The sequence below is a fragment of the Pinus tabuliformis genome, chromosome 3_2 (genome assembly GCF_031772625.1).
Source record: "Pinus tabuliformis cultivar Carrire ecotype Pingquan chromosome 3_2, CPIR1, whole genome shotgun sequence".
In the NCBI taxonomy this organism is placed as follows: Eukaryota; Viridiplantae; Streptophyta; class Pinopsida; order Pinales; family Pinaceae; genus Pinus; species Pinus tabuliformis.
This window is the reverse complement of record NC_142302.1, coordinates 396,789,085-396,806,575: the sequence shown is the minus strand read 5'-3', so window position 1 is coordinate 396,806,575 and position 17,491 is coordinate 396,789,085. Positions and strand designations below refer to the sequence as shown.

Genomic DNA, 17,491 nt, shown 5'->3' with positions numbered 1-17,491 from the left:
TTAATTATGTTCAGGAATTTTGATTTTTAAATAAATGAGTGGACACAGTTTGATTTTAAAAGAATATTTTTCTTTTAATAGATTTTTAGAAGAAAAATGCTGACTTTTATATATATAATTAAAAGTTTATTAGTGAGAACATATCAGAAAAGACTGATTGGCCAAACAGAGAATAAGATGTGCACCAATACATACAACTGAGAGAAGATAGACATATCAATATACAAACATGCATGCTTGTATGTCTGAATATAACATCTGGTTTAGTCAATCCTTGAAACACAAATCCAAAAATGCAAAAACAGAGCAAAAAACTGTGGCATCTGTCAGCCCATCAGAATGCTGGCTAAAGATTAGAAAACTAGTAAAACAGGATCCATTTTTATGGCAAGTTGATCTCGCCTTCCTCTCTAATGAGATGATCTATTATTAGTTTGTAATACATGATACCATATTGTCCTTGTAGACCCCCATTAGACAGTCTGTCTGCATCCTTGTTGTCCTCTCTGTATACATGTGCCATGGAGTAGGAAGAGAGAGAGGCCAGCACATGTTTAATCCTGTTAATCCATCCAGTTAATAGAGGTGGGTGGAATGCAGAGTGTCCCTGTATTTCTGCTATGGAGGTTTTGGAATCTCCATAAACTTAATAGAGGTGGGTCAAATGCAGAGTGTCCCTGTATTTTTGCTATGGAAGTTTTGAATCTAAATGTTGACGATATGCAGATGTTTCTATTTGGCAAACAAAACAACCCCAAAATGCCATGATTTCACCTCTTATATTAGTGCCAAAACCTCCATTTAAATATTTAAATGATGTCAGAGCTTGCGCTATTTTTTTTGTTAAATAAAATATTTGTTTTGCTTTTTGGCTAGATGGTGGACTTTCAGATCCACTCAACGAACCGCATACTACATCTATCATTGACAACCTCCTATTGATTTAACCCTATACATACATACAATTGCAGTTGCCCTTCATTGCCACTGTAATTTGGAGCCTGGTTCTTTATTATTCAAAGAAAACGCTCTACCTGTAAACTCCTTCAATGCACTGTCATTCACATGGCAGAACATATTCTCCCATTCATGGGGTTTGATGGCCCTGTTGCCAAGGCCTGGAGCTCGATCTTGGGACACAACATTCCTAGACTCTTTCCAATCCACGACATACGCAGACACCCTCCTCCGAAACTTAGCCTTGAATTCACTCCAAGCCTGGTACTTGTAGTGATTGATCACTGTCCTCTGGGCCTTCACATACACTGTTCTGTATGCCTTCTTCAACTGAAAGCGGTGTATTACATTGAGCAACTTAGGAGAGGCAGCTTCCAAAAGAAGTATGGATTTGTAGAGGCAGCTTCCAAAAGAAGTATGGATTTGTAGCGCTTCAGCTTCCTTTCCCTGCAAGTGTACCCTTGAGTAACCCCTCTCTGCGGGTGCTCCCGGAGGCCCGAGGGTCCAAAATTTCTGCATCTCAAAGAAATTTGCCCTGTCAATGCAGCCCCTGGTTTACTAAGATTTATTACTAATCGCCTCAGAGCTGCTTTTGATGCAGTATTCTTTAATGGGTACCCAATATTGGCATTGGCCTTGAGTTGCTTTAGCCATGAAGGAGAAAATACAAACTCGTCAACGTCAGTGTACATCATCCATTGACACTTCTGTTTTGCCATGAGAGCACAATGTGAGAATCCAGATTCCTGTGTCTTGGCCCATGGCCATGAATGCCTGCTTACCTTGTAATTTTCTGACAGTAACCCTTCAACAGTTTCTGCCAGATCGTCTTCACTGTTGTTATCGTACAAAAAGAAGTGTTCCACACCCAAATGAGAATGGTAGATAACCCATTCTCTTATGTATTTTGCAACGTTGAACACCATGGTGCAGGCACATAGTAGTCTCATTTTCTGTGCATTATCTTGAGTACTACTTTTGCTTGAATGATGAGATGGCGGGATTTCATTATAAGCGACGGAAGGAATGGATTTCCCATGGATTCGGAGAATGATTTCGGAGGCAATGAGCTGATAACGAACTGATTCATTGGGATGCTCGCATCTAAAGACTTGTGCAGAGTGTGACCATAGTTTCAATGGTATTGTTGAATATGCAGCGTAGATATTTGGTTTCAATGTTCAGTCCTTGTCTATTGTTAATCCCTTTGGCAAATACAACAATATCCCTCTCTGTGGCCAAGCTCTCATATACCATATAATCCCATTTGATGGGTCTGGAATGATCAAAGTAACCCAATTTTGCTGTGATGATCTCTGGTAAATCTGAGCTATAATTAGTTGTGTCCACTAGGGCAACTGATGTTGCAGACCAGTGGGTTGCAGGGGGAGGAGCCTGGCATCTGACTGCAGCTCGTGGTTGGGTAGAATATCCAAATTGTAAATACTCGATGGCATTCACTGGTGTATGGATTTGTTGCGAGAATGAACAGCTGGGGGATGATTTGTGGGATATCAGATTGGAGTTTGCAGAAGACAGGCATACTAAGAAGAGGACTTCCTTAGGAAGAAATACAATGTCTTGGATGAAGGAACTCCTGTTGGTTTGATTGGTTAGCAACAGGGGAAAGCTCTTTGTGAATTTTGCAGCCTGTGGTTTATACAGATTGGGTTCTTTCTCCATTAAGCTTTCTTGCAGGCTTCCATATTGAAAAAAAGAAACATTTCTTGACCATGTCTTGTTACTAACCCAGTATGATTTAACTGCAGAGCCAAGAACAAAGTATAAGTTAAATATCTGTAATTGGGGTTTTATTTCACCCAAATGGATTATTTTGATGATTGGGCGTTATGTGTCATCTCCTGACATGTGGTTCTCCCTCCGGACACTGCCAAATTGCTTCCCAAGAACTGACTTCTCAATGAGGTAAGCACCACATTTTTTTTCTCAAATGCTATTTTTAATGCAAATGCATCTGTTTTGCCAACTTCCCAATGTGGTAATCAACACCTAATTTGTTTTCAAATGCCATTTTTAATGCGCTAATTTGTTTGTTTGTTTTATTTTTTATTTTTATTATTATAAACATATTAATAATTTTAACCAAATTGATATTCTTTTTGGTCCATAACAAATGGCGAGCCATTGGAGTTCAACAGTCTCATGGATGGGTGCACTATGCCATTCATCGTCTTGAGCCACACATCATGTTATTCAGAAGACCTTTGAATTACCAGCAAAACCAGCAGCAACAGGCTGGGGCTCAATCTCAACCTATGGGTCTGAAAGCCCATTGAGTTCTATTGTGGGCAAAGCGGGGGCTCACTCTCAACCTATGGATCTGAAATCCCAATGAGTTTTATTGTGGGTAAAGCGGATTGGCCTGCCTGATGTGCTCAATTTTGAATGATTGATTGGATTTTATTAAATAAATAATTGAGAGAAACGAAGAATAATAATTTGTATAATTTTGATTAAGGATTTATTTTATTTTAGGCAATTTATTGACTAGGTTTAGTTTGAATGATTGAATTATTATAATATTTATTATTTTGAATCAAAATACAATTCTTTCAATTTAACATTTCTATCGGCCTCTCTTTGCACCTTTTGGGGCAATTGCTAGTTATATTAAGTTACTTGAAAAATCATTCTCCTACAATGTATTTTAGGTATCAGAGGAGGGAAATAGTTATTTCCATTGATTGAGGAATCATTTAGGCAATTTCAGTCTTGTAGAAAAGATTCGTGTTGGTTCAGCTTGGGCTCGAAACTTTTTCGTTGTCATCTAATTAATGGATGCATTAGATTGACCATAACAAAATATCCATTTTCAAAGTACACACAACTAACTATTGCAATTGTAACTCATTATCATCCACCCTTGCTTTCAACAATGTCCATTCACATGTCGCTATTGTTCTCCACTCTATGCCTTACGCCTTACGGCATTTCCTTTGCAACATAAGATGCAAATGCTAGTATAACACATATAGATATAAACTTGTTTATACAAATCTTATGGTCTTCGCTTATTTTAGGAAAAAATAATAAACTTCACAAAGTCCTAAAATCTTAATTAATGTTTGACCTTCTCCGTTCATTTCATAACTTTGTTAATTTTATTAATTAAAAAAATTAGTGATTTGCGCATAAAAAATTGTTGTAAAATTTATATAAGGAAATTTCAACATTCGGTAGCTCAATCATTGTACTAGTGTAAATACATGCATTATATTTTGCACTAGAGTTTATGATGGTGTGTAAAAAATTGAATTTCATATATATATATATATATGTACATATCTTGGAAGCTAATTCTATTTCCTACGTTTTATCATTTTACACCATATTAAAATTATTATGAAAGTATCTCTAATCATATTTCCTAATTAGCGTATTTATATTTTTCCATGGGTGCTTTACCATTAATGCCTCATGGTTACTATCAATAACTTGCACTCACTCTTGTACAAAATTGAATTCAAGATATCATTAAGAATGGATTTGTTTTTAAGTTGATCTAATTATCACACGTTATGATCCATGTTAAGTACTTGATCAATTTGGATAAACATGAAAATTTTGATAATTACAAAAAATTTTAGTATGGATTCTTTGTATAGGTAGTTTTTTTGTTTTTCTATCAATTTTTTTCGCTATTAATTATTTTATATGTCATTTACATGTTAAGAGGTGCATTATATAACCCAGTAAAAAGAAATGTGTAATATTTTTCATTGTCAAACTTGTGTGGGCACATAATATGAAATAAATACTCACTAAATAAAAAGCATAATGTGAGCGATAACAAAAAATTGATATATATATATATATATATATATATATATATAGACACACACACATTTATAACCAAAAATAAATTTATTGCAAAACATTAAACAAAATGTTCATCTTAAATAACACAATTTTATATCAACTTTATATATAGTGAAAAGATAAAGTAGTTTAAAGTTTGTTATATATATATATATATATATATATATATATATATATATATATCACATTTTCTAATTTAAGCGAGATATGTAATCCTAGTGTAATTCCTTCATTCCCAATGTGGAGTTGATACATCAAATTTAAAAATTATATATTAATTAAAATAATGTTATTGTTGACCTTAAATAAAATATCCACTTTAATTATATATATGTTCTGTTAGACATGCACTGCCTCCTCAAACACTTGTTGCATCTCCTTCCATTTAATTTAAAAAATAGCCACATGAAAATAAACCAAAAACTAAAGAGAGGAATACAAATTGTTTGAAAAATATTTCTATATGGAACGTAGGGTCCCTCTACAACAAGGTTTCTAGCCCTAACACACTAGGAATATCACTATTATTCATGACAAGGGTTTTTGTTATGCAGAGATCGAAGAGGATCTTGTTGACTATTATATAGATGCTCAGAAGGAAACCTAGGTCTGAGATTCCCCCCACAAAAAAAAATTCAACCATCACCTCCCCCTCGGAAGCCCTCAATAGTTCCTCTCATTATTTCCCTCTTCAGGTCCCTTTCATTGGTGTTGCCCTTGTCATCACCCTCTGACACATACATGATCATTAGAGGCCCTATCATCTTAGGGGAATGTGGCTTAGTATCCAATCTTAATTATGCCAAGGATTATGCCTTTTTCCCTCTTCATGGCACCAACTTGATCAGTCCCTCCTCTTCCATGTTTATTTCATAGTGATATGATCATATTACTCTAGTTACTACCATTTCCTACTCATCAACTTACATCTATCATAACTCTTAGGAATTTACCCCAAGAAATTTAACATAGGAGGCTATAGCTAATAATCAAGCACCCAAAATTAGCTAAAAATGTGTCAAATGCAAGTTTGAGGAACCTAGTCTCACTCGAGGGAAAGATATCCAACTCAATGCTATTCACAGGGTGGATAACTCACTGGTGGTAGGGATATTTTTTAGTAAACACATGTCAATGGTTGTGTTGTGAAAGTGGAAAAAGTCAAACTTCCTCCCACTCCTTAGTTACACTCAATATTTCTTGATCTTGGCCAAAATGATGGATGGGAAGAATCACACAATAAATGGAAGATACAAAGAAAATTCTTGGAGGAGACTAATATTAGGGTTCAAAAGCCCTATATGGAGAAAAATGTTCGATTATTTTTTATGCGACCTAAGAAAAATTATCAATCATGTCCATTTGGGTTAGATTACCAAGGTCACCTCTCATTTTTTGGTCTCTTAATTTATTCAACGATATGGGTAATACATTAGTTTTTTTCTACAAGGCTCACCTTTCGTATTAGTATACAGCATACATGGGGATGCCCAAAGTCCCAGTAGGAATTAATCTCTTGTCTAGACTCTTGCACTCCATCACCAGAAAAGTAGGAGAAATTTCCCACAAGAGAATATTTGACTACAAAGGGCTATCCTTGAAATTCACCCATTTCCATACATATGGCCACTTGAGTAGATACTGTTCAACCTGGAAATCTAGGGAACTTTGGGTGTGCAAGGAAAGCATCTACTTTTTCTCCCGACTATATCCTCCCAAAAATCGATAAGAAATTGATAGATGAAAAGGATAAGAAATTGAACCTTCTTGACATGAATTTGGAGGTGAATATGTCACTTCACTAATGGAACTTTCTCTAGATTCCCCATTTGGTCAGGCAAGGAAATTTGAATAACATCTATACTCTAATGGAGATCCCACTATGAAAGGTATGGGTCAACCTCATCCCCAACTCCATTTTTAATTTCCTTCCCTCTTATATTTCTCATTTCCTAAATCTCCCTCCCATGTCACTACTTATCTCCAATCCCCTCCTCTGGGTGGGTTTGTCCCCTCCCTCCCCATTGTTAACTTTTCCCTTCATAATCCATCTCCCTCTCAAATTTCTACTCTTCCCTATCCTCCATCTTACAACCTTTTTTCCCTATCTAAGTCTTGGGTGCCCCTTCCCAATGACACATCATATGATTTTATTCGAGATTAGATTTTGAGTCTACGACCGTTGGAGATGAGAGAAAATCCCTCCACTAGAATATGAAAATATTATCTCCCTCTTATACAGACTTAAGCATCTATAAATTTAATCTATAATGCAACATGTGATTCTCAAGTTTGTTAAAGCTTCACTCCCATAGATGATCTTAAGATGAAATTTCTTTGTTATGCAACGAGATCAGAAAAGAGAAGAAACTAGAGATCAATGACTTGAAAATTAGCCTCTTTGAGGGGGAAACCTCCTTTACATCTCATAAATGAACAATTATTGGATGAAACAAATGATAAGAGCTCCTTTGTATATATAAGGGCCTTGGGGGTAACAATATAATCAGAGCCTATATAACAATAATAATCTAAGTGCATAAGAATAACAATAGTGTGAATCTATGGACACGACAATAACAATAATGGGGCTACACTAACAATAATAGTAAGCAAGGTACACTCGTATTATAGGGACCTAACATGCTCCTCTCCTTCAAAAAATGTGTTGTCCTCAATGCTTGAGTATTTTTGGATGCTTCTGTATAAAATTCTCATTCTCTCATATGGAATCTTCTGTGGGTATGTTCTTTCACTTAATGAGATACGCTAAAATTGATCGACTTTGTAGTTGTTGGGTTCTTATTTCCATGACTACTTCATTCTGCAATATGGATTTTCCTTCTTCGACAAGTCCTGGAAATATTGTTTGAACTTGGATCTTGTCGTTGATAACCTTACTTAAGCATAAAACATGGAAACCTAGGTGTACCCAAGAAGATGTAGGTAGTTACAATTTTCATGCCATAATACCAATATTTTGCAGCACTTTGTAAGGACCATAGTACTTGGGTAATAATTTATTATCCTTCTTATATTTCTCGAGGGACATTTGTTTGTATGGTTGTAGCCATAAAATACCCAAGTGGCCTACATAAAAAAATCTTTCACTATGATGATGATATGCCAATTGTTTCATTTGATTATGTGCCAGAGTGAGTTTATCCTTTAAGAGATGGAAAACATTTGTTGATGCTCGATGTCATTTTCCATTTCTTGAAGCTTTGAATTTTCTTTGAAATATGATGTGATAGACAATGGATGATATCCATAAAATTGTATAAATGGGGCCATTTTTTCTTTAATATGGAAGGAAGTGTTATACCACCGTTGATCGAGAGGTAACAACTTGACCCATTTTGATTGTTGATCAAATACAAAGAAAAAAAGATATCCTTCCAAACATTTGTTCAATAACTCAATTTTCCCGTCAAATTGAGGATGATAAAATGAGCTACGAGTTAATTGAATACCATGACAACAAAACAATTTTTTCCAAAACTTTCCAGTGAAAATGGGATCTTTGTTACCTACAATGATCTTTGGTTTTCCATATATATTTTCAATTATTTCCATAAATGAAGTATCCATTGTATTGGCTTTAAAAGGATGAGGTAATGCACAAAAGAGTGTATACTTGGTAAGTCTGTCAACTATCACCATGATGGCACTATTTCGTTGGACTTGGGTAAACATGTGATAAAATCCATTGGGACCTCCTCTGAACAATGACTTGGAATAACTAAAGGTTTTAATAGACATATGGTCTTAATTGTCTCAACTTTATTTTGGTTGTAAACCAAACATTCTGCCACAAAATTTTGAATATTAGATTTAAGGTAATCGCAAAAAAATTCCTTCTTGACCTTGTCATAAGTTTTTATAAATCCTCAGTGCCCTCCAAAGGGGGATATTTCCAATTCAAAAATAATGTTTTGTTTGAGTTGGGAATTCTTACGTAGATATAAGCAATCTTTTTACCATAATGAATCATTTTTCTAGATAAAATTAATAGATTGTATTAGGATCTTGTTACAAGCTTTGAATGAGTGTCCATACCTCTTCACCATTCTTCTGTTCCCCCTTTTCTTCAGTTATTCAACTAGGTTGGATAATATAAATGGCACATAGAAATTCTTCCACATCATCATCCTTTCTTCAGGGTGCATCTGCAACAACATTTTGCTTCCATTTTATGTGGATTATTTCAAATTCATACCCAACATCTTTGTGACCCATTTTTGTTTCTCTTCTAAAGATAATATTTGTTCCAAAAAGTATTTAAGACTATCATGATCTGTTTTTACCTTGAATTTTCGTCCCATTAGGTAAGGTTTTCATTTCTTCAGTGCATGTAGTATGGCCAACATTTCCTTCTCATAAATAGCTTTGTGTAAATACTTTCCCTTGATTGGGTGACTTTGAAATATCATGGGTCTTCCTTCGTATGTTAAAACAACATCAATTCTATTTCCCAGGGCATTGCATTCTTCAATAAAGGTTTTTTTGATTTGGGTGTACCTGAGACCAGTGCTTGGCACATTCACCCTTTAAAATGTTCAAAGGCCTTAGCTTCTTCTGGAGTCCAAGAAAATGCATATTTCTTCTTTAATGTTGTTAGAGGCAATATGATTCTCCCATAATCCTTAACAAACTTGTGATAATACCCTATCAACTTTGGAAATCCTTGAAGATGCTTCAGGGTTGTCGGTATTTTACATTCCTTAATGGATTTAATTTTGTTAGTGCCTACCTTAACAACCTCGTGAGATACAATATGAGCCAAATACTCCACCTCATGTACTCTAAAGTCACATTTGTATGTTTTTACATATAATTGTTTCTCCTCTAATAGTTTGAGCACCCTATAAACATGTTAAAGGTGATAGTTCCAAGACTTTTTGTAGATTAGTACATCATCAAAAACTATTAACACACATTTTGTAAGAAAGGGTTTGAAAATGGAACTCATCAAACCTTGAAATGTGGAAGGTGCATTAGTGAGGCCAAAAGCCATGAAAAAAAATTCATAATGACCTTCATGAGTTATTAATGTATTTTCAAGATGTCTTCGGTCTTCATTATAATTTGATGATATACTGGAGGAAGATCCAACTTGGTGATGTAAATTGAACCATCTAATTCATCCAACAATTCATCAATGGCAGGAATGGGAAATTTATCTTTAATAGTGATCTTGTTTACCTCTCTATAATTTATACACATATGCCATGATCCATCCTTCTTATTAACCAAAAATACTAGAGCAAAGAAAGAACACCATCTAGGTTGAATTATACTGGCCTCTATCATTTCTTCAACCATGCATTTAATTTCACTCCTTTCGCAAAGGGATATATATAAGGCCTGATGTTTGAAGGAACACTTCATGGAATAAAGTAAATAGCATGACCATAGCCACGAATTGGTGGGAGAAAATTGAGAGGATCAAATACCTTGGAATTATTGTTTGATACTTTTCGAATATTTGGAGAAATGGATGATTTCTATGTTTGAACCTCCAGTGAGCATAATTGTGAAATCACGCCTCATTTTTCTTTTTTCAAAATGTTTTTAATGCCATTAGCGTTTATTACCTTCCCTGTTTTCCCTACGATACCTCTTAATTCAATTTATTTTCCTTCCTAGAAAAATTTAAAGAAATGTTCTAGAAAATTAAAATATATCTTCCCCAAAGATTATAACCATTGGACTCCTAGCATAACACTAGCACCACCGATTGGAATAGAAAGAATTAGACTATTCAATACATATTCCCCAATCGTTAGCTTGATATTATGGAACTTTCTAGAGAAATCTATAGTTCCTCCATTTGCAACCATCACTTGAAGCTCTATTGTTGGATATAGAAAGCAATTCAATTCATTGGTTATCTTATAATGAATAAAATTAAGGGTACTACCTGAATCAATGAAAACTATTTTCTTTTTCTTCTTGATATATACTTCTATATTAAGAGTTTGAGGAGTGGAAATTCCTCCCAGTGCATTAAACGATATGGTCAAATTAATTTCTTCTTTCTATGGGGTTGGTTCCTAGTGTATATCCTTATCTTTTGATGTTTCTTGTTCCTTTTCTTCCTCATCTTCACAATCTATGTCAAATAATTTATTCTTATCACACTTATGACCTTTAGTGTATTTTCTATAACAAATATAACAAATCCCTTTCTCTCTTTTTTCCTCTAATTTTTGTGGTGTGAACCTTGTAGGTTGTGAAAGGCTAGGAGAAGAAATAATTACATGTTTATAGTTGTCATTGGTAGACTTCCTTGTTGCCATAATTTTTGTTTCAAATTTTATTTCCACCCTGAACGCCTTCTTCAATGAATACAGTTCCAAAAGGAAAGCCTCATGTTGGATGTTATCCTTTACTATACATATGAAGACATCAATCCTACCCTCCTTTAGAATATCAGTTACCCTAATATTCAATTTTTGTAAGTCCTCAATGTTCTTTTCCATTGAACCCTTTTGTCTAAGATTTATCAATTGGCTAAAGGAGGTGTTTCTCTTTGTATCATCATAATGTGCTATGATTTCCTCCATAAAAATTGACCAAGTGACAAGTGGTTTGTTATAATAAATCCTTATATACCATAGAAATTTATTGGTTTCTAAATATAAATATCCAATGTATACCTTTTTCGTGTGTTACACATCATGCAGATCAAAATATTGCTTCATCCTTAGTATCCATGTTATAGAATCATTCCCATCAAACTTCCTCATATTGATCTTTGGAATTTGGTGGATCTTAAACCCAATGTTGGAGTTTCTAAAATCATAATTCATATTCTTTTTCCCTCATCATGATTTTCATGGATTACCTTATCACCACTAGGAAGCCTTTCCTCTAGCAACTTTGCCAAACCTTCATCAAACCCTTCTATCTTGGCATTCATCATTTCTTCCATTTCTTCTTTTAAAACATCATTCAAAAATCCCATGTCCCTTCTTATACCATCTATGTTAACATTCACCATCTCTTCAAATTCATTTTTTGTTACTTTTTAAGAGAGAAAATTTTGTTCCACTTGGTCTCTTAATTTTGATATATCATGTTTCATTTGTTCCTCTTCTTCAGGTTCCATAATAGAGCTTTCTGGTTTCTTACTTGCAGTATCTTTTGTTTTTTCAAGGAATTATGGAATAAAAAAATGATATCTATGCTTAACTATGCCTTTTGAATCTTCTTTCCAATTCGACAAGTAATACCAAGATTGGATTGTCCGAGATAATATTATGCCCAATATCCCATGATCACCTTATTATAGACTAGTTTAGTAGAGAGAAATTGTATAGGATGTGACATGTCATTTCCTAAACATTCATTGCTAAAAATGATACACAATAAACTAAAGTCCATGTGTTTTCAGTAACTTTTTAAGAAATTCAAATTCGATGCTTATAGAGAAAGTTATAACGATTTTCCCTAGGTCACCTCTTTGAGATTGAATTATAGATCATGCAGAAACCCTAAATTCTTTGGACCATATTGTGGTAGTATTTTTGTGGCAATGGTGTATGAAAAGAAACGTCCTTAGCAGTTGGTTGTTCCCCAGAACAGATCATAAATGGAGTTGGTTTTGTTAGTGAACAAACATAGATAATAAAATGATTACAAATAGTGAAAACAAAGCATATACAAACATAAACTGAAAGGAAGAGATAAATACACAAACAATTATCAATGGAGAAAACAAGTCAACAAAATTATGGAAAAATCTCCCTTTATTGACTACTAGTATTATAATTTGAATGTAATAGATGAATCTTAAACACTTGAAGTCAATCCTTTGAGCTATGGTGCTAAAACATCCCTAGGAGGGAGGATCTTTTCCTCAATCTATTTGCAAGCTTATCCTCTCTCTCAAAGATGTACGAATACCCTCCAATGGTGGAATCTTCTCTTCTCACTAAGATGATGAATTTCTTATAAGAAATATGGAAAACATGCTTGTGCTCATACTTTATTTGGCTTCAACAATGGAATGTTGGTTTCCTCTGATTGCAATTTGACCAGGATAACAATGTCTCCTATTTTGGTTCAACGACAACTTGTTTATATAGAATTTTTGAATCCATCTTCCCTCTCCTCATTCATCCATGACAATGACTCATGAGTAGTACAAGATGATTCCACTGAGGGTTACATATCTTTAAGGTGATTCGAGTTCAATTGTCTTGGACTGAGATCCTGTCAGGGAATCGCCTCTAGGTGTGTGAAGTGGTCCCAAGTTCGTTGAGTCATCCATTATCTCAACCACATGACTTTCAAATAAAATTTCATGTGGTGCTTGGCTATCGAAGAAATAGGCACGATGTCCTCATTTTTTAGCCTTATAAACATTGGACCTTAGGAGAGATTAAATTTTTAAAACTTCATGACGTCTTCAACTGGAAAATCTACACTTGTGCATTCTATTGGATGTAATTTAGCGTATTCTAGATTGTGAAAACATTTGTATGTTCTTCTGGTGTTACCAGTGCCCCCCCCTGAGGTATTAGATTACGATAAAACGTATAGCCAAAATACATCATGTTTTCTATTCTGATAAAGAATCTGATCAAATTTTTGAGGGAGAGGATAACTTGTTATGGAGATGAGTAGAGGAACTGCTTAATTGAGTATAAAAGATAACCATGCTCTTAAGGAAACCTAAAGAGTAAAAAAGTGTCGATATGAGGTGGGAATGTCCCATGCTCATTGTGATGATAAGTGAGGGATTATTACAATCAGATAGGAGATGGTTCTATCTGGTCAACATTATGGTGGTTAACATGATGATGGTTGATGATGATAACTACTCACATCCTCAACAGAATCTCTTCGACAAATACACTGAATTTGGTTCCCCCGTGCATAAAAAAGGTGAAGTATTGCTAAATTAAGTGCTAAGGTATGCATGGATCTTCTACTTTGGGTACCTCCCTAGTATCATGATGTAAGAACTGTTGAAAGAGGTTCTTAGTGGTGCAGGGGTCTTCAACTTAATGAAAGAATTGCAGCGATCATTAAGTACGATACCACCTTGACATGAAAACTTGTGTTGGTGTCGAATTTCAAGTGGGTGGATGATGTCAGTGGGAAATAGTCATCCCCATTGTGACACTTGATGGTATCCCTTCAAGGGGGGTGTATCCATTCCACTACCTCGATCCTGGAATATGAGTGTTTGAGCTAACAGGAAAGAAGCATCAACTACTTGACATACTGTGAAGAGGAATGAATATAAGGTGTAAACATACTATAATAGTGTGGGTCAAACAAGGCATGATAATGACACTTGAAGATATGAGTGGATATGGACAACTACCTCAAGGTTAGAGCTATTATGAAAATGGTGACAATCGAAACACTTTTGTTGATAGGGATGGCCCTCTATTCAATAAGTTTTACAGGGTGGGCGTAAGTATGTTCAGACTGGTGTGAATATGGTAAATGACTATGGGGGATGTGCGAGCTCTAACCAAGGGTGACTAGAAACTTCAACCGAGTAAAATACATGAAAATATGGGTGGGGGACTTTTTCCTAAATATCCTTGTACACTTTCCACAAGAATGTAAAGGTTGTTTGGATGTACATACACAGAGATGGGTGCACCATAAAAAAGGGTGACCGACATGATGATGGAGGTAAGGTGTTTTTTGCACAGGGCCGAGCACCGATTGGCTAGTCTCAATGTGGGGTTGATGAGGTAGATGAAGTGATTCAAATGGGATATCGTAATATGGGTGGATGGTAGGCCCACTATAGTATGCAATGGTGCATGTAGTTCAATCCATCTATGATCAAACATGGCGACTGGGGAGTAGGGGAGGAAAGAAAGATGAAAAGAAGATATGTATGAATTTGATCTTCAATACATGTGTGTAAAATGACTCCCAAGCCTTGGGAGATGAACATGGATACCAATATTTTGAAGGGGACTATGAACTGAGGTGATCCATGCAGGTGGGTCTCTATCGACCGACTGGACACCTATGATGTGCAGGTAGAAGTGGATGGTGAGCATGGTTGAGACAATTAACCCTATAGTTAATATTAGAGATGTGATGCTAGGATATGCAAGGTAGTGGAGGAAGCCTATCATGATGAGTCGAGTACGATACCTTAATTGTCAATTTACACTAGGGGAATGAGCTTTCTATGAAGGCATTGATATCCTGCAACTTTGAAAGCAAATACCCCAAGTGAAAACAACCATCTATAAAAATATGCAAATTGGAAAGAAGGATGTACCAAAAACACAGGAAGGTGCACTTGATGGGTTCATTGAATGAGTGAAGCTAACGTTTCATTTTCCTAACTAGGTAATCATCATGCCACATGTCAATATGATGTTCCACAATGGTGGGATTGATGCATGGCATGTCAGAGTTATCCAACTAAAAGATATGCCTCTATTCTTAGAACAAGGATGTGTATGTGATTATCTCGTCTGGAGAGCATGCTGCCCCTAGGGAGATCTCTTTGACCTTTCTAGGTTTGTTTGAAATATTTACCTTCATGGCAGGTGAAATATTTGACATGTTCCCTTCCAAAAATGCATCAGGTGTTGGGATGGTATTTTTGAACCAATCTTCCTTTCCTAATGGGAGGAAATCTTTTGACTCAATTGTGCATATACCCAGGGTTGGTGTGCTAGTGGGTACAAACTTTTTTCAAGTAGAAAAAATGAATTATGGTGCATGAAGTCCCAAGGAAATTTAGGTTCTGTTAGCTACCTATACCAATAAGTTTCATATTTCATGATTGGCAAAGAAAGGTCCAAATATGCTTTGCTTTGGTGATGCAAAGATCCCATATTTCCAAGAGAAAACATGTGTACATAGCTTGATGTTGACTCAATTTTGATGGATGGTCCAACAGCCTAATCTGGATCCTGCCATGTTTCAATTTTCTACTGTAGAATAGAGAAAGAAGTATGTCCAAACTGTTTAACCTTGGCAGACAAGTAGCTAGGTAGAGAAGTAAGGCTCCCAACTGCTTAATCTGGGACCTTGGAAGCAATAAGGGTAGTTCTAGATAGAAAATCAAAAGAAAAGCCAAGAGAAAACAAAAGGCACATAAGGGTCTGCAATTCTAAGTGCACCCTCCATGAAGAAACAAAAAAAAAATGCTGGGCAAGTAGATGGGTAAGGAGATGGGGTTGCAGAAATGTCATTCCTTTCAATTGATTGATTGGTAACATGTTTATAAAGGAATATCAGTGGATAGAGAAGCTTCCCTTCTCCATCATGTTACAGCAAGGCAAAGGAGCATGTCTAACTTCCTTTTACCCCCTTTCACTTTCATTATTAACATCCCTTCATCAGATGTGATTCGTGAAATCTTTTAAGGTGTTATGTTGGTTCTTATTCTTGAAAAGAGCCACATTTCTTGTCTAAAAATCTTTTTATTTTGATCTACTCTCTAAAATAAGTTGTTTTCATATAAACTTAGTGTTTCACCCTCTCATCCCTTCCCCCCCCCTCATATTAACCCCTAACTTCTTATTATCTAAATCCCCTATGTTCCACTTTCCCTACTATTGTAACACCATGGTGTACAAACCCCAAAACAGGTATAATATCCCCCCTTGTTAGCACTATAGCTAAATAAGTTGTTAAAGGGAGACATTAGTCCACCAGGGACTATGGTCAACCCTGTCATGGGATTGCTCTAACCTCTGGTTAGAATAATAACCTCACCCTAAGCCCTCACCTCCCCTCTGTTCAAAAATTCCACAAAAAACCCCTTTCCCTCTGCTCAAACCCACTATGAACCCTTTTTTCCTACAGATTAACCCAAAAACCCGAAAAAACCCACAAAAAACCCTTAAACCTATAGTCCCGCGCCCAAAATATTAAATGGAATATTTTAATGGTCGGGCGGGACCCAACCCAAACCTGCGCCGTTGACCACAGTACCCGCCAGCCGTCCGATGGCCACCGCCCCCGATCCAATGGTGGGTGGTTGATCTCGCATCCCGACCTGCCTCCCTTTAACGTCCGGGGAAGGGCGGTATTGGGGGTCGTACCCGGGACGCGTGGCACGCGTTGGGGTTGTTCGGAGCCCCCCTCCCCGATACTGCCTATCACCAAAAGCGGTGCGGGGAGACCGCTTACCGCCTCCCTGATACCACCCCTCCCGCACGTCAGCGCCCACGTCAATATGATGTCATGCCACTCCATCCGCCCCCGCGCCCCGTGGCCCTGCCACCGCATCCGCCTGCCACCTCACCCAGCCACGCTGGCCTCCAGCTCAGCGTCCACGTCACCTTCGTACCCGGGCCCGCCATGACGTCATGCTGACGTCATCGGCGGAAAAAGCGCCAGTGACCCTTTTTTCCAAATTTGCCGTTAAAAACGCCCGAACTAGCCGTTTGTGGTCATTTTCACGCGAAAACGACGCAGCCATTGTCGACCTGTTTGCCGCGAAATTGCCTCCAGCCATCAAATTCGAAGTTGCGGCCGCTATAACTTGGAATTTCAGCTGCAGTGAGCTCCCTCTGTTCGGCCCGAAGGCGTCCCGTGCTTGTTTTCCAGGTATTCACCGCAAGTTCCCTGTTTCGCCCCTATGCATGCCATTTCTATGTGAATTCTCCCATAAGCAGTGGTCAAATCCTAAATTGCACACTGTCTGCCACTTAATTTGCCATTAAATCCACCTGCATTACCCTTTGCC

At 36.6% G+C, this 17,491-nt stretch overlaps 1 pseudogene; it reads right to left on the bottom strand.

Moving 5' to 3' along the window:
- Positions 1-496: 496 nt before the first annotated feature.
- LOC149181074 (glycosyltransferase family 92 protein RCOM_0530710-like) lies at positions 497-16,792 on the bottom strand (annotated as a pseudogene).
- Positions 16,793-17,491: the final 699 nt, after the last annotated feature.